Source organism: Podarcis filfolensis (assembly GCF_964270895.1).
Source record: "Podarcis filfolensis genome assembly, chromosome: 7".
NCBI lineage: Eukaryota > Metazoa > Chordata > Lepidosauria > Squamata > Lacertidae > Podarcis > Podarcis filfolensis.
The window spans coordinates 18,658,652-18,680,686 of record NC_139603.1 but is presented as its reverse complement, the minus strand read 5'-3'; positions in this window follow the sequence as shown (position 1 = coordinate 18,680,686).

Genomic DNA, 22,035 nt, shown 5'->3' with positions numbered 1-22,035 from the left:
CTTCATTTTAATGTGTGAAATGCAACACAGTTTATCCTCATAAAAAGCAGCATCCTGCTTCATGCAATTTTGTGTGGCGTAAATGGATATGTGTCACAGCGTAGATTATGCATCAAAAAGATGTGCCTGATCTTCATGTGTAATCATTTTATTATGCCTTTATATGCATATAATGTGCAAGTGTTTATCATAAGAAACATAATCTGCTCCATCATTCAACCTACAGCCAAAAATTCACTTACAGTTACATGAATTAGCACATTGAAATTGGGATATGAACGCATTATTTGGTCAAGCAAACCACCGCAAATGACACTGGGACCCCTTTAATTTTTAAAAGTTAGGGCCAGGCATTGAGAGAAGAAGGATGTTTGAATACAGCACACAATGCAGCTGGAGTTTTTTTTGGGGGGGGGGCGTGGAGGCAGACTGGAGGTGTGAGAAGCACTCCTGGCCAGGATCTTAGGCATCAGGGATTGACAGCTGGCAACTTTCAACATAACACTCCATCTCTAACCTCTCATATATCAAGCAAACAGTGGGGGCGGTGGCTGAAATGTTGATTGCTCTTTGGGCCTGTTCTTACCTAAGTTACTTACACAAATAAAGGCAGAGATGGGACCCATGCAGGGCCATCTTAAGCATATCCAGCACCATGGTGTGGGGCTAGAGGAGGAGGGTAGTGGCTGGAGGGCAGCTCCTCCAGTGAGGAAGAGGCAGAGGTTGGATGTGGTGGCTCCCGGCTCAGCTGGCCGCTTCGTGCCATGGTGGCCACGGTAGGCGGAAGCTCCGGGTGAGGCGCTGCTTCTGCGCGGCATGGCAGAGGCAGGCAAGGGTGGCAAGCTGATGCCGGGAGGTGGTGCGTCCAGCCTCCACCTCTGCCCTGGTGCCCTCCAGAACCTGGCGCCCTGGCACCCTGCACCACTAGCCTCTATGGGTAAGACGCCCCTGGACCCCTCTCCTCTATTCCTCTTTCCCCCACTACCTGTGACAGGCCAGTTCAGCTTTGTTCATGCAATAAGTGCAGGGGAGATGCAGGCAGGCACTGCACAGGGCTCTACATGCACCCCCCTCAGTTCACAGGGGCACTGAAGCCAGAAGGAGTGTGCAAGCTGCAGAGGACATATGCTGGGATTGAGCCCTCGCTCAACAGCAGGTCTGAACTGTGCCCAGAGTTTAGCCAAAGCCATTACGGGGCTGTGATGGTCCGGATCATTTGGCTGGACCGCCACTGTTTAATACAGGGGATAGTATCTTCTGTTCCTTTGGAAACCTCTCATATATGCCCCTCAGCTGCCAAGTTATAGGCCCAGATGTCCATTAGGCATCTTTGGCAAGGGATAATAGTAAAGTAGCCACTCATAGACTGCCACATGTCCATACATTACAGTGATTCCAAAGGCAGAATTGACATCCGGGGGGGAATTTTCAAAAGGTGGCGCTTTGTGCTGGATCTTAGGCAAGTCAATAATAATAATAAAAATCACGTTTTTATGGCATATTTGGAGTATTCCTTAAAAGAACTCACCAATTTTGGGTTCTTCCTAAACAAAGCTCAATCACTTTCGGGGTGTCCTGCTTTTTACTTTTTGAAATAGGGTAACCCTACACCTTACCAAAAAAGAGAGAATCAAAGAGAAAACAAATTTGCGTAAAAAGATTGCACTCTTCTAATTTGCAACATGCTGCCACCTCTCGCCATCCTATGTTACCTGTCTTGTGCCTCTTCATTTATCAGGTAGCTCACAATTTGCTAGCTGTGTTCATGAGAAAGGGGGCAGAGATGGCTTCTCCTGCTTTCCAAACTCTTCAGGGTACAACATGTGAAACCTGTTCATGGTATCAGAACTTGTTATTCCCAGAGCCATGACTTTTGGGGCATGTCCAGCTGTAGTTGAACCACATAGTCTGAACTATGCCTTAGTTTGATGTTTTATTGTGTTTTTAATACTCTGTTGGGAGCCACCCAGAGTGGTTGGGCAGCATATACATAATAAAACTATTATTATTATTATTATTGCTAGAGATAATTTGTATCTGTAAAAAGGTAAAGGGACCCCTGACCATTAGGTCCAGTCGTGACCGACTCTGGGGTTGCGGCGCTCATCTCTCTTTATTGGCCAAGGGAGCCGGCGTTTGTCCGCAGACAGCTTCCGGGTCATGTGGCCAGCATGACCAAGCCGCTTCTGGCAAACCAGAGCAGCACACAGAAACACTGTTTACCTTCCCGCTGGTACCTATTTATCTACTTGCACTTTGTGCTTTCGAACTGCTAGGTTGGCAGGAGCTGGGACCGAACAACGGGAGGCAGGGATTCGAACTGCCGACCTTCCGATCGGCAAGTCCTAGGCTCTGTGGTTTAACCCACAGTGCCACCCACGTCCCAGGTTGTATCTGTACATACAAATAAACGGGGCAGTGCACTTACACAATGGAGCCCACTGCTCCCTTGTGTGCCGGATCCCAGCATCAGAGAGGGCCGCCGCCGCTGCCGCCTCTCCAATGCTTCCTCCCCTGGTTTAGGCTTGACCCATGAGTGAAGCTTCAACCTCTTTGACACTTCCACCCTTGGGTCAGGCCTGTTGTTTGAGTGGAGCTGCAACCAGCTGGTGGCTTGCCCAGGGGTGGCCCTAAGGAGAAGAAGCTGCTGCTGCCACCCCCTTTGCCCCAGGCACCTGGTTGCACCCCCTCAAAAAAAATGCACCTGGGGCAATGCCCCCCAGCTGCCCCCTCGCTATGCCACTGCTAGCAGGGACAGAGTCAAAGTCAAACTCTATTTTACTTGTGCTTTAGCCTATCTGTAAATGGATCGGTGGAGAGAGCCAATGTTATTGTCCTTTAGTATTTGCTTGGTTTAAAGTACAGCCCCTGTTTAAAAAACAGCCTTTCTTAAAAGTTATAGGCACCAAGAGGGAATGCACATTAGGTGGTGGTTGTTTTTACAGATAAGCAGCTGAAAAACAATCTTTTACATGCTAATTAAATTCAGCATAAGTGGAAATAACCAGTGAACATGTTTTACAAAATGTCTTTTGTCATTCTCAATGGCATAAGGCTATTACACTCAGTGTGTCAAACATAGCATTAAAAAGAAAAAGAAACACAACCCACCCCTTTCATAATTGCCTTTGTTTGAACACCTCTTTAAAGAACTGGATATGCATATCTCCCAGTGTGCTTGTTACGATGAGATTAGGATGCTGGAAAGCAATCATGTGCATTCATCCTCAGCCTAACAGAACAGTTTCCAGATGGAGAAGTTTCTGCAACCCCCGAAAAAAAAATTAACACAAGGCCAGTGCAAGCAGCCTAGTCCTCATGAATAAATTACAGCCCTTGGGATAGCTTTCATCTGAATCATTTCTGGCTACTCTTGAGTATTTCAAGACTTCATATGAAGATCAGATGCACTTTGCAAAGAAGCCATCACTATTAGGACATTCTGCTCTGGGAGATTCCTCTAGGGCTTCAAAGCCTCATGAATGGCTTTTTGTAAATGGTAGCTGAATGGTCCTGGGAATATGGAAGCCCATTGGCAGCCACTAAAAGTCTGAAACCTCTTCATTTTGTATTAACAAACTTATTGCCAATTGCTTTTTTAAAAAAGTGTACACCTAAGTACAGTGGTACCTTGGTACTCAAATGCCGAAAACCCAAATGTAAGTGTTCTGGTTTTTGAACATTTTTCAGAAGCTGAACTCTCGATGCAGTTGTCAGCTATTGTTTCCGGGGTGCCTGCACCAATCAGAAGCTGCACCTTGGTTTTCAAACATTTCAGAAGTCAAACGAAGTTCCGGAACAGATTAAGTTTGGCACTTTTGTTTTTGCTATTTATTTTGTGTTTTTGTTTTTGAGACTTTTTTGGTTAATTTGTTTTTGTGACTGTGTGGAACCCAGTTCAGCTACTAATTGATTGATTGTGTAACTGTGGAAATGGATAAAAGCCCCCCATCCACACAATGACTGTCATCTGTGCAGGTAAGAAAAAGAATTAATTTTAATTTTCATCATCTACAATACTGTCTTATTTATTTTATAGTACAGGACATTGATCATTGCTTTCATTTTATGGGTCAATGGTCTTGTTAGATAGTAAAATTCATATTACATTGCTGTTTTAGGGGTTGTTTTTAAAAGTCTGGATTAATCCGTTTTGCATTACTTTCTATGGGAAAGTGTGTCTTGGTTTTGGAATGCTTTGGTTTTGGAACGGACTTCTGGAACGGATTAAGTTTGAGACCCAAGGTACATGCACCTAGGATGCATAATCTCTGAATATGCAAACTCTGGAACACCCTACATTTCTTTGTCCAGTTAATGAACTGTTCACCTGGGTAAGACTGAGCACATTTCACTGATCCTAGTCTGTGTCCTGAACCCCTAACCTACCAGGCCAGTATGGCAAGTCCAAACTTCAAAGCCCGAGGGTTGATCCACATAAGTTAGGTCCAAAGTCTGAAAGTTAGGAAACAAGGTTCAGGGCCAATCCAAGTAGCCAAGTCTGAAGTCCACAATTGGCACAAGAAAATATCAACAAGGCAACAATCTGTAAACAAACATAAAATGCCTCCATAAAAATGGCAAAAATAGTTTGTTTCCCAAACAGGCTTTATCTTAAAAAGGTAAAGGACCCCTGACAGTTAAGTCCAATCATGAACGACTCTGGGGTTGCAGCGCTCATCTTGCTTTACTAGCTGAGGGAGCCAACGTTTGTCTGCAGACAGTTTTTCCAGGTCATGTGGCCAGCATGACTAAACTGCTTCTGGAAAACCAAAGCAGTGCACGGAAACACCGTTTACCTTCCCGCTGGAGTGGTACATATTTATCTACTTGCACTTTGACATGCTTTTGAACTGCTAGGTTGGCAGGTTCTGGGACCGAACAACGGGAGCTCACCCCGTAGTGGGGATTCGAACCATGAACCTTTCGATCGGCAAGCCCAAGAGGCTCAGTGGTTTACACCACAGCGCCACCCAATGTTTTATCTTAAACAATAGCAAATGCAGCCTGAAGTCCAGCAGTCAGGATACAGTGCAGAGTCAAACCCGAAACACAGTCCCGCTGAGGAGCATCCAAGTCAAGGTCCATCAACGTAATGGTTGCTATGTCTTGAAGAGCAAAAGAAAAAGGGACAGCCTGAGCCACTGCCAGCCCGAGCTGGCGAAAGAGAGGTGCAGGTGCACCAGCATGCCTCTTCCCCCAGCTCGGGCTGGCAGCAGCCACAAAATGCAGGGCAGCCCAAGCCCAAGACACCCAAACCCCTGTCATGACTAAGGTCTTTGAGGACAGAAACTGGAAAGAGCTGGAAGCTTCTAGAAGGTTCACTTCTGATGCAAATATTGTTTTGACTATCTCAAGATCATGTTGACCCAGGAGAGATAAAATCCTGCATTCAGTGAGCTGCTCTCTCTCTCTCTCTCTCTCTCTCTCTCTCTCTCTCTCTCTCTCCCCCCCCCCCCTTTGCTTGTACATTGCATGTAACAAAGTTTTTGCCTCAGTAAAGTTTTTCCTTTTACTGTAGATCATTTGACTCTGCGTGGTTCTTTGTATTTACTGCAAGACACTGTCCACCAGCCCCACCCCCACCCCTTAAAAAATATGTAAATGTGAAAATTCACCTGGATAAGCATTTTGTCACCCCCCCCCCCAAGAGGACATGTCCAGGTTCTCCCAGACATTTGACAACCCTGATCAACATGGGCAGTTGAGCAGACCCAACACCTCAACTCTGCTCAGGACCAGATTTAGGTTTCTTGAGGCCCTAAGCTACTGAAAGTAATGGGGCCTTTTATATGTGATATTTTAGGGAGCAGGCTAGCAGGCATTACTTAAATCATAGGAGCCTACACAACATAAAACACTGTTGCTGTATGTAGGTTTTATTTTATTTTTTATCTTATGTTTTGGAAATGTACATCCAGTTTTTTTTCCTTTAATTTTTTTGGGGGCCCCCAAGAGAATAGGGCCCTAAGCTATAGCTTGTTTAGCTTATACATAAATCTGGCACTGGCTGCTGCCCTTTTACACTTTCCTCACTGATTGCAGCATCTGGGTTTGATGAGGCAGGTGAGTCTCACCTGTTCCAAGCCGACAACAGCTGAGGAATCACACACTTCCTCTCAGAGCTAGCGAGCCCCACCTGGCCAGCTAAGGAGATGGACTATGGGCCCATGTCTGTCTCAGCCTCTTGGACCATGCCTCCTGCAGCTCTGTATGCCTCAGAGCCCACCGTGTTCATGGAGACAGGGGCCCCCCTGGCTCTGGGTCCCTGCTGCTCTGGTTCCTGTGCACTGACCCCATTGCCTCGCCATCCTACATCACCCTGTGAGTACTTCTTTCCCCATCCCTTGTTTGCCCTTAGTTTCCAGGCCCAATTCAAAGTGCTGGTTTGGGCCTTTAAAGCTTTAGATGGCTCAGGACTGTGATACCTCAAGGATCACATTTCCACATGACCTGGACCCTGTAATCATCTTCTGAGGCCCTTCTTTTGTCCACAAAAGGTCCGCAGGCATAGGCAAACTCGGCCCTCCAGATGTTTTGGGACTACAACTCCCATCATCCCTAGCTAACAGGACCAGTGGTCAGGGATGATGGGAATTGTAGTCCCAAACATCTGGAAGGCCGAGTTTGTCTATGCCTGAACCAGAGGGTGGCAACAAAAGAACCGGCCTTTTCTGCAGTGGCTCCCCATTCATCTTAAATTGGGAGCCTCAGCTGGCACCTTTAATATATATCTTATGGCACCAGGCAAAATCCTTTATACCCAGGCCTTTGGCTGAATAATATTCTATAGTCTTTTAAATGTGTTTGTGGATGTTTGGTATGTTTTTGTTTTATTCTATATTTTGTGTATTTGCATTTTTAAGTTGTGATCTTCAGATGAAGGGTGGTATACTAATTTAATAAACAAGATGAATAATATAATAAACAATGTAAACTAGAACATTAAAACATGTTCTAAAACACATAATAATATGTGTTTCTGAGTCAAAAAGTATCTTGCAATCACATTTAACGTATCCGGGGATTTGTTGCTTTTTTGAAAAAGCAAAGTTGTCAAGGGATGTCAGAAGGAGTACCGTGTCATGTGTGGAGAGGAGTTTCACTGTACCACAACTGTAATGAAAATCTACTTTTTTTGCATGGGTGTGGTATGGAGGGGGGAGTGTTAGCTACCCTTTCTCTGCTCCTGGGCTGCCAAATGGAATAAGATATTGCAGGGGGCCAGCTAAGCCCCGCCCCACATAATGGCATGATGCACACACACCATTTGAATGGCAATGCCCATCAAATTTGCGGGGGCCCAGCCCCCACAAATATTTTATTGTGGGGGCCAAAACCTCCACAGCCCCTAGAAGTTGGATCCCATGCTCTGCTCCATTATCCAATTTAAGGCTCTCCTTCCCCCGTATTTATCATTTAAAACAAAAATAAATCACGTCTATAGGACAACTATAGCTTCACATCAAACAACTGACTACTTGGATTTTTCCCTCATGAGCACGCTCAGCAAATCTTTTATGTTAATAGTAATAACATTGACTTAAATTGTTTTCTTTCCTGGAGCCAAATTAGAGCCATTGCTATATTTTCGATAAGTGATGCATGCATTAGAGTAGATTTTAAAATTTAATTTGGTTGGGTGTAACATTACTTTTAGGCATGAGCGATGATAAGGCGCGCAAGTTTATGTAGATCAATATTTTAGATTCTGCTTAAAAATAACATGCATTTCACCATGGATAGAACTTTTTCAATTAATGGGCTGTAATTTTGCAAGAGATACGCTGGCAAACATCGCTGTGTGATAATTTTAGTGAGCCTTGCTTCAATGTTGTTTCTAGGTTGCTTGCAGTGGGTCTGGCTGAGCTGAGTCTGATACAAACCCCCATAAAGGAGCATTCTAGCATGGCAGGACCAGAGAGGTGGAATTTAGGCTGGATCCTAAGCGTGTTCAGCTTGATCGCATAACCTGGAGATTGAACACTATTTAAAAAGCTTATTCTACCTCTCTCAGGCTAAGGCAGAGTAGCAGCTCTGCTGCTGAACAGGGGCTGGAGCTGGTATAACTTCACACTGGCTTAATTTACGCCAGCTTCTTGCAGACCTTCCAAGTGTCCCTACTTTCCAGAGACAGTCCCGGATTTACAGAAGCCGTCCCAGTTTCTGATTTGATCCCAGAATGTCCTTCTTTTCCTTAGGACATCCCTATTTTCATCGGAGAAATGTTGGAGGCTATGGGGTTTTGCAACCCTCGAGCCAAGGAGATAAATAACTATACAACCTTGAGAAGACATCTGAAGTCAGCCCTGTGTAGAGAAGTTTCTTAAGGTTTAGTGTTTTATTATGTTTTTATATATGTTGGAAGCTATCCAAAGAGGCTGGGGCAACCCAGTCAGATGGGTGGGGTGTAAATAATAACATTATTATTATTATAGAGGAGGACATCCCAATTTCCATGTGAGAAATGTTGGAGGGTATGTTCTTGCTCCCACAGTTATGTATGAATGTTTTGCTCATCCCCAGGCAAAGAACACAACAAAACATGCCCGAGAAGCCTGTCTGTGGCCTCTGCATTTAAGAAAGGAAGCCACAACTCTATGGTGCTTTCTCAGTTTATTATGTACTAATAAAAAGACCTCATTCTTAGTAAGAGCATAAAGAACATTAAGGAAACATTATTAGCCATAAATAACCTAGCAGACTGTAATGGCTCTGTTATCTTAATAAGATCTGACTTTAATAGCAAGTGGTAACCAATGTAGAATTTGAGGTGTAGAAGCAATATAAAGCTCCTCAGTATCTATAAAATGTGTACTACCCATACATCTGGAAGCAGACAACTCAGTGGGGGGTATTTTCTTCACATGATGATTCATTTATGTGTTAGTTGTCCTCTTGCTTCACATAAAAATGGCTCAGAAAGCAATAAAGACAACTCAGGTTTTCCCCCAGCCTAGGATGCTGTGCTATTTCTTAACCTTTCTGATATACAGTGGTGGACAGAGACAGACATGGGATAGGATTCAAAAGCAATCATTGCCATTCTCTGTTGTATGGAGAAAGGGCTTTTATGGAGCAACACAATTTCACTGCTACACCTGCTTCACCGGGAACTGGATGAACAGTTGTGAGACAGTGAGCATGTTACACGAGGAACTCCAATGATCAATATACCAGGATGTTGTGCAATGGGAATCTGGTTAAAGCACAGTGGTAAGGTGAAAGGAAGGGAGGGAGGAAAGTTGCAGCTAAAGCAAAAAGTGTAAACTCGTATCTCTGTGCCTTAAATAGGGAAAATGCAAAAAAATCCAAACATATATATAAAATGCCTATTGAGTGTTTTCTTTTGCTGGGCTATATGGAATTGGGTAATAACCAGCTCTGGAAAGCAACTTGTCGAGATATTGTGGACCATTATTATTTTCCAGAGCTGAGTTCTACTTTGACCTTCAATAAGTGCCAACTAAAGGATTGGTTCTTCTTGATAGAATCCAGAAATGACATACAACTTATTAGAAACACCAAATCCCATGGTATCCATTCTTGAGAACAAAACATTTTAGAGCTGGTTATCTGACCAAACTCTCACCAGTTCCTTTAAGAAATGCCTTTATTGAACTGTGTTTCCAAGTGATGCCTAATGATATATAAAGATAGTGCCAGATGAGCCTTCCTGGGGAGAACATTTCACAAATGGGGAGCCACTACAGAAAAAAGTCTGTTCTTGTGTGGCCATCCTCTAGACCTTTTATGGAGGAGGTACACGAAGAGGGGCCTCAGATGATGAACATAGGGTCTGGGACACTTCATACAATTTGTAGAATGTTTCATATTAGATGGTCTTTGGACTTTATCTTTTATAACATATACTGAATTCAGATGAATTAACCAGAAGTTGTCATCACTGGTATATCCACGTATCTGTCACTGAACCCTTTTTCTGTAGTTACGTGACTTCCAAGTTTAAACGTTTTTTGGGGAAAAAACTAAGTGTTCTACATTTCCATTTGCATATTTTTCTCATTGGTTGTTCCTATGTATAAATATTCTCTATCTCCTGTTTACTCTCTCTATCATGTTAAGTTCCATCAAGCATCAACTCCATCACTTCTAACACAGCTGCCATTACATTCATCAGCCCTGAATTATATTTCCTGATGAAATGGAATGCTTTTGTAATGAAGTACAGCTTGCGAAATCATTTCTTCCTTCATTAGGGAATTTGGAGACCTAAAATCCAGAAAAACATCAATACTTTTTACAGCGGTCTGAACATAATGAGAATGGTTGAGTGGGAATTGTTAACATTGGCTATCTCTCCCCAACCCCTTTGTGCCATATTGTTGTTTTGCCTCATTAGCTGTTCATAATTCGACTTGTCCTCTGAATTGAAAACTGAGTCAAAAATAGAAACCCAAATGTACATGCATTCCCGAGGCAAAAAGTTAGACCTCCCTTTTGAAGAGAAGTGAATTAATTCCATGTTCTGTCACAGAAAACAAGCTCTTGAAACTATTTGAACTGACGATAGGAAGAAGTTATCTTGGCGAAGAGGGTGTCATCACCGATAGTTTGGAACTCTCTGGGAAAAACTAGAGAGTTTGGACCCTGGAACATCCACCCCAGTCCTGAAAATCCCCCCCACACATTTCACAGCCTGAAAATGGGGCCACAAAATTGATAGGAGCACATTTTGCCCAGCTGTAAAAAGGCAGGTGTTTTTAAATTGTGAGCAGAATGGTGTGATGTGAGACAAACTGTCAGTGAGCAGCACTAAAGAAATGAAATAAATATTTAAAGGTTTCTGTGCGATCGACACCTTGCTCCCGCAATGGAGGCAGCTGGCTGTGTCTCTGCATGTGGTCTTGTCTCCTTCCCGTAAGCCTCCGCAGGGGTTGGGTAAATCTTCCATCTCTCTGCCTCAGGTATGATTGGATCATTCAGTCAGTCCCAAAGCAGCAAAGGTTGCATTTAGCATCTCTGCATAGCAGCACTGCACCAGGCTTGCCTTCTTCTGATAAAGAGGCACAGTAGGAAGAGTGCTGGAGACTTTTGATACTGGATAATCAGGACTCGCCGCCTTATTAGGCAAAGTGAGGGGTCTACCACAGGAGGCAGACCCTGGGGTTGGAGGCTAGAGGGCTGGAACAGCAGCCCCGTGGCATTTCCTCTGGAGCACTCCTCCCAGGCCAATCCACTCCATTGGAGGACAAAATGTATGCTGCATGGCCTGTCTTGCATCCCCTGAACTAGTGTACAAACTCAGGTGTAGCTGAGTATGGTTTTGCTGCATGCCACTCCAATCTCCACGGTTCCAGGGGTTCCATGTTTCCAGGTTCCCAGGTTCCGTGTTTCCTTTTGGACAAATGAGGCACGGCGGTGACTGTGGGGTCCTTAGGATATATGGTTTATTTACACATATATACAACCTGAACCTAGATGGTGGGGCTTCCAGCATTGGCATCCAAAAGGTCACTGCTTCTTCAATAGCCATAGCCTTGACTCAAATGGACCTCCTCTCTAGCTTGCATCCCTGCTAACTCCAACCTACTGGTCTAAACCCTCAGCTTTTATCCCCTAAGGGAGAGACAAAGCCCATTCAATATTCACACCTAGTGCCTTTGATGCTCTGAACTTCCTAATTGTTTATCCCTCCCCAGGCTATAATCTCAAGGGAGCTTGCCTGATTTAATTAATGCCAAACACATGTTAATTTCTGAGGATTAAGGAGGGGTCACAATTTAAGACTTCAGGCTGACTTAATTTGCATTCACATATGCTAATATCAGAGGCTTATCAATGGGCCCACCACACCTCTTACTATACCCTAAAACACACTAGGAGCTATCTTAAATACACACAAGCTTGGCTGTTTCCTGCTTCTAACATCCCAACCTTAATTAAGAATTCAGGGTGTATTCAACTCCCAGATTCATAACATTATCCCATTACAAGTGCTGAAATACGATTTCACTGTCAGTCCAATTAGCTTCTATATGTGGAATGGTCAGGAGGCACCATCTTTCTTTTCACCTCCAGTGGCCTTGGGCTACCCTGAGGGAGAACAGTAATTCTCCATGCCTCTCAATGCTAAAGTGTTGGTCAACTTAGTTTGGCACCTGAATATCATAATAATAATAATAATAATAATAATAATAATAATAATAATAATTTACTTATACCCCACCCTTCCGGCCTTTGGGTGGCTCCCAACAGAATATTAAAAACACAATAAAAGAACAAACATTAAAAACTTCCCTAAATAGGGCTGCCTTCACATGCTTTCTAAAAGTCAGATAGTTGTTTATTTCCTTGACATCTGATGGGAGGGCGTTCCAAAGGGTGAGCGCCACTACTGAAAAGGCCCTCTGCCTGGTTCCCTGTAACCTCACTTCTCGCAGTGAGGGAACTACCACAAGGCCCTCGGAGCTGGACCTCAGTCTCCACGTTGAGCGCTGGGGGTGGGGATGTCTTTCAGGACCGGTGTTATATGGTCTCTGCAGCCACTCTCAGTATCCTTCTCTGACAATAAGAAGAGTCTCCTTTCCTGACAGTAAGTGTCCTAGAATAATCCCATTGTGGTTGTTGCCTTTCCATGACAACTAAGATCAGCTGACTGCAAAAGTTGTTAATGTGTAAGGGTTTGTGCATGCAGAGAAAAATGACAAGAAAGGGTTAATTTTGGTGTGCTGTTTAATTTGGGTGTGTTTTGTCCTGCACCTGCAGCTAGTTAGGAGTGACTAAGCACAATCTACAGTATAGATGCTGTTGTGCTTAAGGCAAGCTAGCTCTTGGCCAGGGCATCCGTCTGTTGCTGTAAGGAGACTGTATCTACAATGGTATGTAACTGAAACTGCATTGCGTGTTGAGGTACCTTAGACACCCCCAATAACTCACACATCACACATCAATTTTGTTTAAGGTTTTTGGCATGATTTTTGGCCACAACTTTATTGAAATACACACATGTGAGTGGTTGCTTGGGCATTGGTTACGACTACCTGTCCTTGCCCCAGGGACAGAAATGACTTCCGGATTCCAGCGGAAGCCAGTCAGGGAAACAATACTGGGGAGAAATGAAGCTGGGCATCAGTCCCTCACTTCTCACCCACATGCTACTGGGGGCTTGCCTGGCCCAAGTCTGATGCCAGGAACTAGGACGAAAAGGATGACAAGCCCCTGGATTCCTTTAATGGAATTCCCTCTCAGCACCACCATTGGAGGGGTAGGCACTTAACTCCTCCACAACCAATTTTAACCAATGCCTAACCACCAACCTTACAAGTTGTGACGATTTGCTCCACAGTAGGCAAAAAACCAAATGGCACCATCCAGTCAGCCAAATGGACAAAATTCCTACCAGGACCATGCCTCAAAAGCAGACAAGCCCGTGATAGGCATAGCAAGGTCAAAGCAAACACCCCCCCCCCCAATTCAGGGAGGGGGGTGGGTGATCCGGTGCAAGCAGCCCAAGAGGACGCCCAGTGCTGGGAGTCCAGCATTTAAAACCTCTGACCCCTCCTCCAAATTGGCAACAAGTAAATCTCCCCAGTGACCCAATTTGGCCAATCACTGCCTGAGTCCCGCCAAACATACAACCAGCAACAATGGGGTGGCCTGCAGGCCCCACCGCAACACGTGCTGTCTGTTAGGGAGAACACGTTTTATAATGTCTGTAAAGTGACTGACTCTTCGTAGAACTGTTTGGTGTTTCCCTATTGGTATACTCCACTGGTATTAGGATGGGCAGTCTGTGCATGCCCCAAGAAAAGCCACCTCAGTCTGCCTAAATATAGGGCCAGACCTCAGCTACCAGATATCTGGTATAAGCTTTGGCTTCTCAAAACTGCTGTGAGATGGCTAGATTTGGAGGGGTAAGATTAGCTTCCACCACATGCTTGTAAAGTTATATTGTCAAATGCCGTGCTATGAAACATTTGCCCATTACCTCTTGCTAGCGCTTCCTTCCTGGCTGTCACACCACTTTTGTTGTTAATGATTGTGACATCGAGATTGTAATATTTATTTCATGCCGGCTATATGTACAAAAAGCACGGGTGATAGGACAGGAGAGGAGATGGCTTTTGTCAAATGTGTTTATCTGAAATGTAATAATAATAATAATAATTTATTATTTATACCCCGCCCATCTGGCTGGGTCTCCCCAGCCACTCTGGGCGGCTTCCAACTGAATATTAAAAACAGTACAGCATCAAACATTAAAAACTTCCCTAAAGAGGGCTGCCTTCAGTTGTCTTTTAAAAGTAAAATAGTTGTTTATTGCTTTGACATCTGCTGAGAGGGTGTTCCACAGGGCAGGCGCCACTACCGAGAAGGCCCTCTGCCTGGTTCCATGCAACCTTACTTCTCGCAGTGAGGGAACCGCCAGAAGGCCCTCAGTGCTGGATCTCAGTGTCCGGGCTGAACGATGGGGGTGGAGACGCTCCTTCAGGTATACAGGACCGAGGCCGTTTAGGGCTTTAAAGGTCAGCACCAACACTTTGAATTGTGCTTGGAAACGTACTGGGAGCCAATGCAGATCTCTCAGAACCGGTGTTATGTGGTCCCGGCGGCCACTCCCAGTCATCAGTCTAGCTGCCACATTCTGGATTAATTGCAGTTTCCGGGTCACCTTCAAAGGTAGCCCCATGTAGAGCACGTTGCAGTAGTCCAAGCGGGAGATAACTAGAGCATGCACCACTCTGGTGAGACAGTCTGCGGGCAAGTAGGGTCTTAGCCTGCATACCAGGTGGAGCTGGCAGACAGCTGCCCTGGACACAGAATTAACCTGTGCCTCCATGGACAGCTGTGAGTCCAAAATGACTCCCAGGCTGTGCACCTGGTCCTTCAGGGGCACAGTTACCCCATTCAGGACCAGGGAATCCCCCACACCTGCCCGCCCCCTGTCTCCCAAAAACAGTACTTCTGTCTTGTCAGGATTCAACCTCAATCTGTTAGCCGCCATCCATCCTCCAACAGCCTCCAGGCACTCACACAGGACCTTCACCGCCTTCACTGGTTCTGATTTAAAGGAGAGGTAGAGCTGGGCGTCATCTGATGAACACCCAGCCCAAACCCCCTGATGATCTCTTCCAGCGGCTTCATATAGATATTAAAAAGCATGGGGGAGAGGACGGAACCCTGAGGCGGACGGAACCAACACAGCACATCATCAGAAGTACAAGGTCTCAGGTTAGGTAGCAGATTTTCCTGCGAACAGTAAACAAAAAAATACTGTCACATCAGCAACTGTATAAAACGGCAGTTCATCAAAATGCCAGGAATGCGGCATGCCGTTGCAATGTACATTTGTTAGAGTAGCCGTATTCAGTAGAGAAGTAGGTACCGCTGCGGCAGGAAGGTAAATGGCATTTCTGTGTGCTCTGGCTTCCATCACGGTGTTCCGTTGTGCCAGAAGCATCATACTTTCCATGACCTGGAAAGCTGTCTGTGGACAAATGCCAGCTCCCTTGGACTGAAAGTGGAGATGAGTGCCATACACCATAAAGGAGCCCATAACTGTCCAGGTGTCCTTTACCTTTTATTTAGGCATTATTTGCTTGTATCTATAATAGACACAAAGGAACACGGATGGTGCTGTGGGTTAAGCCACAGAGCCTAGGGCTTGCCAATCAGAAGGTCAGTGGTTCGAATCCCTGCGATGGGGTGAGCTCCGGTTCCTTGGTCCCTGCTCCTGCCAACCTAGCAGTTCAAAAGCACATCAAAGTGCAAGTAGATAAATAGGTACCACTCCGGCAGGCAGGTAAATGGCATTTCCGTGCGCTGCTCTGGTTCTCCAGAAGTGGCTTAGTCATGCTGGCTACATGACCCATAAGCTGTACGCCAACTCCCTCGGCCAGTAAAGAGAGATGACCACCGCAACCCCAGAGTCATCCGCAACTGGACCTAATGGTCAGGGGTCCCTTTACCTTTACAGAGCCAGTGTGGTGTAGTGGTTAAGAGCGGTAGACTCATAATCTGGTGAACCAGGTTCGTGTCTCCGCTCCTCCACATGCAGTTGCTGGGTGACCTTGGGCTAGTCACACTTCTTTGAAGTCTCTCAGCCCCACTCCCCTCACAGAGTGTTTGTTGTGGGGGAGGAAGGGAAAGGAGAATGTTAGCCGCTTTGAGAGTCCTTCGGGTAGTGATAAAGCGGGATATCAAATCCAAACTCTTCTTACCTTGTATAATAGGCATAGGACAGTCTGAAGAGAGGCTGTAAACACATTCCCTGCAAACGATTCCTGATTGTAGGTCGGACTGGATTGCAGCCAAACATGCCTATAGTCCTCCTTTGGAGCTTCCCACTCAACGCAGGACGGTCAAGGGTAGAAGTGGTGGGACAGAAGGCCCCTCCACAGAAATATTTAACAAGCACCTTGATGGGGCAACCAAAACGTCTGATATTGGGGTGTCAGCTTTCACTTCATAAACCGTGGGAAATGTTAGGAATGGCTGAAAACTCAAGGATACACTAGTGATCATTAGTGTTGAAGGCAGTATGCCTCTGAGCACCAGTTGCTGGAAAGGTCCTGCTTGCAGGCATCTTGTTGACCAAAGAATGTAGGTTACCTAAAGCCTTTTCTATGGTTTGAGAATTCCCAACTTAAATGGTTCAAACTGTTAAGGGTCATGGCATGCTAAAAGGAAGCACATATTTCAGAAGCCCTTCAGCCCCCTACAAGATTGTGTAATACATACCTGGAAGGTTAAATAAGTCACAAAGGCCTTGTTACTTCTCCCTCCTGTACGACAGGCATCTTTTAATTCCAAGTGAGAAGGGCGATTCATCATGAGTATAAATTACTAACACTCCCATAATGGCGGACATGGCAATATTCACATAGGTATTGCAGATTCGCTGGCATTTTAGACTTGCGTTGGATTACTCTTGTGCACTGTGTAGCAAACAGATTTATTTTGCATAAATCCAAAGCATGCTTGGGATGGGATGGAAACAAGTCTCCAAATAGGCAGTGTGATATTAAGGAAGTTCTTTAACATCAAAGAGCAGCTGTGGGAGTGTTGGGACAGGGCAGCAAGGGCAATGTCTACAGATGGAACCCCAGAACTTTCAGTGGTGGTTTTCATATGACTGATGAGTCTGCTTTTAATTCTGTGTTTTAGGCAGACAGGATTAGTTACATCTGTTTAGTATAGCAATGGTACTAGAATTTCTTCGGACCTGCACTGGTCCTACTGAGAAACAATGAATGTCTCCAGGCTGTGGGAAAGGAATTTGTCTATCGCATATTTCAGACCAAGATTCTATTTATGTGATAACTCGCTCTATTAATCCTCACCCTCTTCAGCCCAGCCATAGAGCCATTTAATATTATGAATAAGGTTGCCATGGAATGTTAAGCAAGTAGCCTCTCACTTAGGTTGAAAATAGCTTGTTAAATGGTGATTAGCAGCTCCATGTAGCACTTAATCTGTTCATCACAGTGAAGGTTTTTACATTGGTGGATTGTTGGCTGTCAGGAAGTGCATGTTTTGTTTTGTGGTGTTTTTTTTTTTGAGAGACGCAAGTAGGGCCTGGTTCAATGTGAGCCCAGAATTCCTGCCAGATACAATGGGGAGGAGGTCGATACTACAGGTGTTGTTGGGCGGCAGAGGCGGGACTTTGCCCACTCACCTCCACCCTAGTTGTTCACTCTTACCTGTGTTTTAAAAATAAGAGATTCACACCATTCACCATAGCATGGACCTCTATGTTCCTGCTTCCTCTGTCTACGCTTCCTAGAAAAACTTCAGAGCTAGGTGATAAAGTGTGTCACTCTAGGACCACCCCAGAAAGTGTGGCTCACTGCTTCCCCTCTTGCTACAATAATAATAATAATAATAATAATAATAATAATAATAATAATAATAATAACCACTTTATTATTTGTACCCCACCCTTCTGACTGGATTGCCCCAGTCACTCAGGGCAGTTTCCAGTATATACAGAAACTCAATAAAACATCAAGCATTAAAAACTTCTCTGGCTGCCTTCAGATGTTTTCTAAAAGTTGGATAGTTATTTATTTCCTTGACATCTGATGGGAGGACTTTCCACAAGGTGGGTGCCACTACTGAGAAGGTCCTCTGCCTGGTTCCCTGTAACTTGGCTTCTCGCAGTGAGGGAACTGACAGAAGGCCCTCGGCGCTGGACCTCAGTGTCTGGGTAGAACAATGGGGGTGGAGATGCTCCTTTAGGTACTACTGCACTGCATCATTCTAAATCCCATCCCGGCAATCTTGGTCCTTCATCTAGCCAAGCAAGAGCCAATTTCAGAGTTCAAGGGCACATTCCCTACAGGTAAAAACGGGGGGGGGGAGGCAGCACAGGTGAGGGTGTGGCTTGGGAGGGTATGTGGCCTTCCAAGAGCCCCCGGGTGTGAAGTTCTCTATGTAAACTATAATTGTTTAATTGGCACTAAAATAGTGAATGTCTATGTGTAATGCTGAAAAAGTTTAACATGGAGAAAATCCACTGAAGTATACTAAGTGGTCTCTGAACTCCTTGATGGGTTGATAATTAACCATTGTTGTTTTCTGCCAGCTAACACATGAGTGCTTAACCTTAGATCAGGTAACAAAGGTATTTGGTTGCAAATCTCCATTTTGAAAAGGAGTTGCCTTTGGTCTTGGTTCTCAGGCTCTGGGGAAGTAAGGATGTAAATGAAGCTCTCCAGGAGCAGACACCCTCAGGCAAAATGGAGGCTGTCTTCTAGGTGTGTTTGGAATTAATTTTATTTTTAAAAAGATGAACCTGTGCTGGACTTGCCCAAGATATTGTATGGAGTTATTTGGACGCTTCTTTTATCTTTTGTGCTGTTTTGAAGGAGGTTCTGCAAGTAAAGGCTTTGGATAATATCAAATGGGTCTGGACAATGCCTTATTCCAAAAAGGAGTCAGGTTTTTTTGTTTTGTTTTGTTTTTTGAATCCAGTTGCTTCAAGCTACACAATATTAATATCTGCAATACCCTATCCCTGCTTTTCAAACTCAGAGCCACTGTGCCTCTAATGCATCTAATGGCACTGGTTGTTTCACCCACATTTTGTTCCTGCCTATGGAGAATAAGCAAAGGGACCAGCGGGGACAGGAGATTCAGAAGTTGTGTCTTAAACTTTTATCTCAGAGCTTTTCAAGGAGCGCAGAGGCACTATTTCTCAGTGATCGATCTTTTTTATTTTTATTTTTTTTAAAAAAACAGCAGTTAGGTTCTGCAAAATAAAACTTCTTAAATGGAAGCAAACATATTCAGGGGTCCCCACTGTGGAGTTGCAGCCAGTGCTTCAGATAATTAGCAGCCGGATGCTGGTGGCAGCAGCAGTGCCTGTGAAGTTAAAAGGGTTGTGGCATTTTAAGCTGCTCCTTTAAGAAGCCTGTTGTCCATAGATTGCTGCTGGGCTTCTCACGTGGTCTTGCCAGGTGTTTTGTTTTAACACATCCCTAAAATATTGACTACGGAGAGAGGATCAAAGTGGGTTTGGTATTCACTTTGTTCTGAATTACCATCCCCGAGTTCAGAGGCTGTCTTTGAAGATCAATAGCAGCCTAGCTTGGCTCTGTGAAATTAAAATGGAAACCCCAAGAGAGGTTGTTCTTGGGAGACTTCCAGTACTATTGTATTCTTCCATTTTTTGCAGAGATGGAAATAGTAACACGGGCTTTCTCACAACGCCCCTACATTATCAGTGTTTGAAAGGGCTTGGGGAATCCATTATGAATGCAACCTCATTAAAAAATGTAAACAAAACTATGGGAAAACAGAAGTTCCTGAAGAAATTAAATTAAAAAACAAACAAACCTGTTGGGGGTTCTAATGTTTGAACTGAACTGCAAGATAAACCACTTTGGGAATATATTTTATTTGGGTGTTATTCTTTTCTATGCCTTTCTCGCTATCCTCTTACAGAGGACAAAAGGGAGGGGTGTTTCTAGGACTAAGGTGAAACTGTGACACCCCCTTGCTATTTTAGTTATTGGATGCTACATGTTAAGTAATCTTGTTACATTTATAGTATTGGAATGTGGTATATATATATATATATATATATATATATATATATATATATAGTATTAGAAGTGTATATTCGCTTCTGACCAAACTAAGTCTCCTAGAGCAAAATATACATCAGGAGTCTTAGTTTGGTCAGTACGCCTTTCAACCGATGCCAGCGACTGGGCTCAATAACTGGCTCTACCCCGACTCGGCTAGGCGACTGGAGCACTTTCAGAGATCTTCCAATCCTGGAAAGCATGTCCCAGTGCACTGGACCCACAGCTGTCCATTGTGAGCACCAGACTTACGCAGAGTATAAATAACGCGGAAGCTAGCTGTGAAGCATAACTCCTTTTATTTCTAATAGGTACTACAAACTAACGAACTACTGGCTTGCATGAGTGTTACATCTCCCACTCAGCCATCTAGTCACTACATAGATAAGACTCTCTCTACACACAGAGTCAGGCAGTCAGTCAGGAGCGGAAGAGTAGAAGAGCAGTTTCCGCCCCCTCCTTTCTCAAAACATCAGATCAGGAGATTCTGTCAATGGGAGGGGTGAAAACAACAACAGTATACACTTCTGGACTTAACCCGAAATACATTGCTTCTGGTAAATGAGCAACCAAGGCTGCTAGAGGGCTGTGAAAATTTGTGTCCCAGGCTTTTTAGACTTCTCATGTACTATCTGAAACCAAAAGGCAGCATTGATTGCCAGATGTGAAATATATTGACATTATTTTCAGCTCTCCTATGCCACTAATCGGCCTTGGAGGCCATTTAATCTAGGTCTGTCCAACTTGGGATTCATTGAACCGAGCCCTCCAGGTACAAGCACCCTAAAACCTAAGTCATTATTCCCCATATTGCAGGTGGGAAGGGGAGTGAGTGATTTGCCTCAATTTACCTAGAGTCCCTGCTGAATATTCACCAGGAGATAACATTTTGTTGACAGTTTTACTCAGAAGAGAAGACAAAACATTTCATGTCATAGAACATGTGACTCCTTTTGCAAGTAATATTCAGGTTTCTATGCAAGGCTGTGTTTTAATCTATGTCCTTCATTACTGGAAAGCTCTCCTAGCCCAACTGCTGGTGAAGGAGATGGATTTGTGTACTGTACTGATGTTCAGTCTCAGGCTTGGCAACTAAGTAAGGAACAGCCCTGCTTTAGCTACATTATAATGTTGAACTGTGTTGCATTAAAATATAAGGCAGTGGGGGGCATACAATGCCTATTGTATATTTTGTTGCATATTTTGTTTAAAATATACATTAATAAAATATTTGAAAAAAATGTGGCTCGTACAATTGAATAGGAGCAGTGCTTTTTTTTCTAGAAAAATAGGTGCCAGTATTCATTGTGAAGTTGTTACACTAAGTGTCAAACTTTTTAACACCCCCCAAAAAAGAGGTGCCAGTACTGTGTACCATTGCATACCCCCTGAAGAAGGAAAGAAAACACTGAATAGGTGTAATTTACATCTGGCCTGATTTATAAGCCCCCACTGGTTGAGTTCTTAACTTGTCTTGTTTTGTAGAGGCCTCTCTCCTATAGAGTGCCTTGATTTGATCCAAAATGTGATGATTCATACAATTTCTAGGCCTAGCCTGTACTATCTTGCTGCTGCTCTCACTTTTAGGTCTCCCCTTTGCCCCTTAGTAAATACCATCTTGAAGCCAAGATTTCCATTGCAAGCTTATAAAATCTCATTTTAATCTTTAAACGCCCTGTTTATCTCCGAGACCTATTGCTACTATACATCTCAAGCTGTTCACTCAGATAAGCAACTGCAAGGGATCTGATATGTCCACAGTATGGATTTGAAGTCCTTGGGGCTCTGTGCTTTGAATGACACTGTTTGACTTGTATGGCATCAGTTCCCAGCTGAAGTTTTGGGTTCTGCATTGGCTTTGGCGTTCAGTGCTCAAAGTGAGGAGTATTTTATTTATTTGTTTCCTGTTGTACTTTACAGAGACCTCCCCACACCCAGGTGCTTCACAACCTCAGGATATATATATATATATATATATATA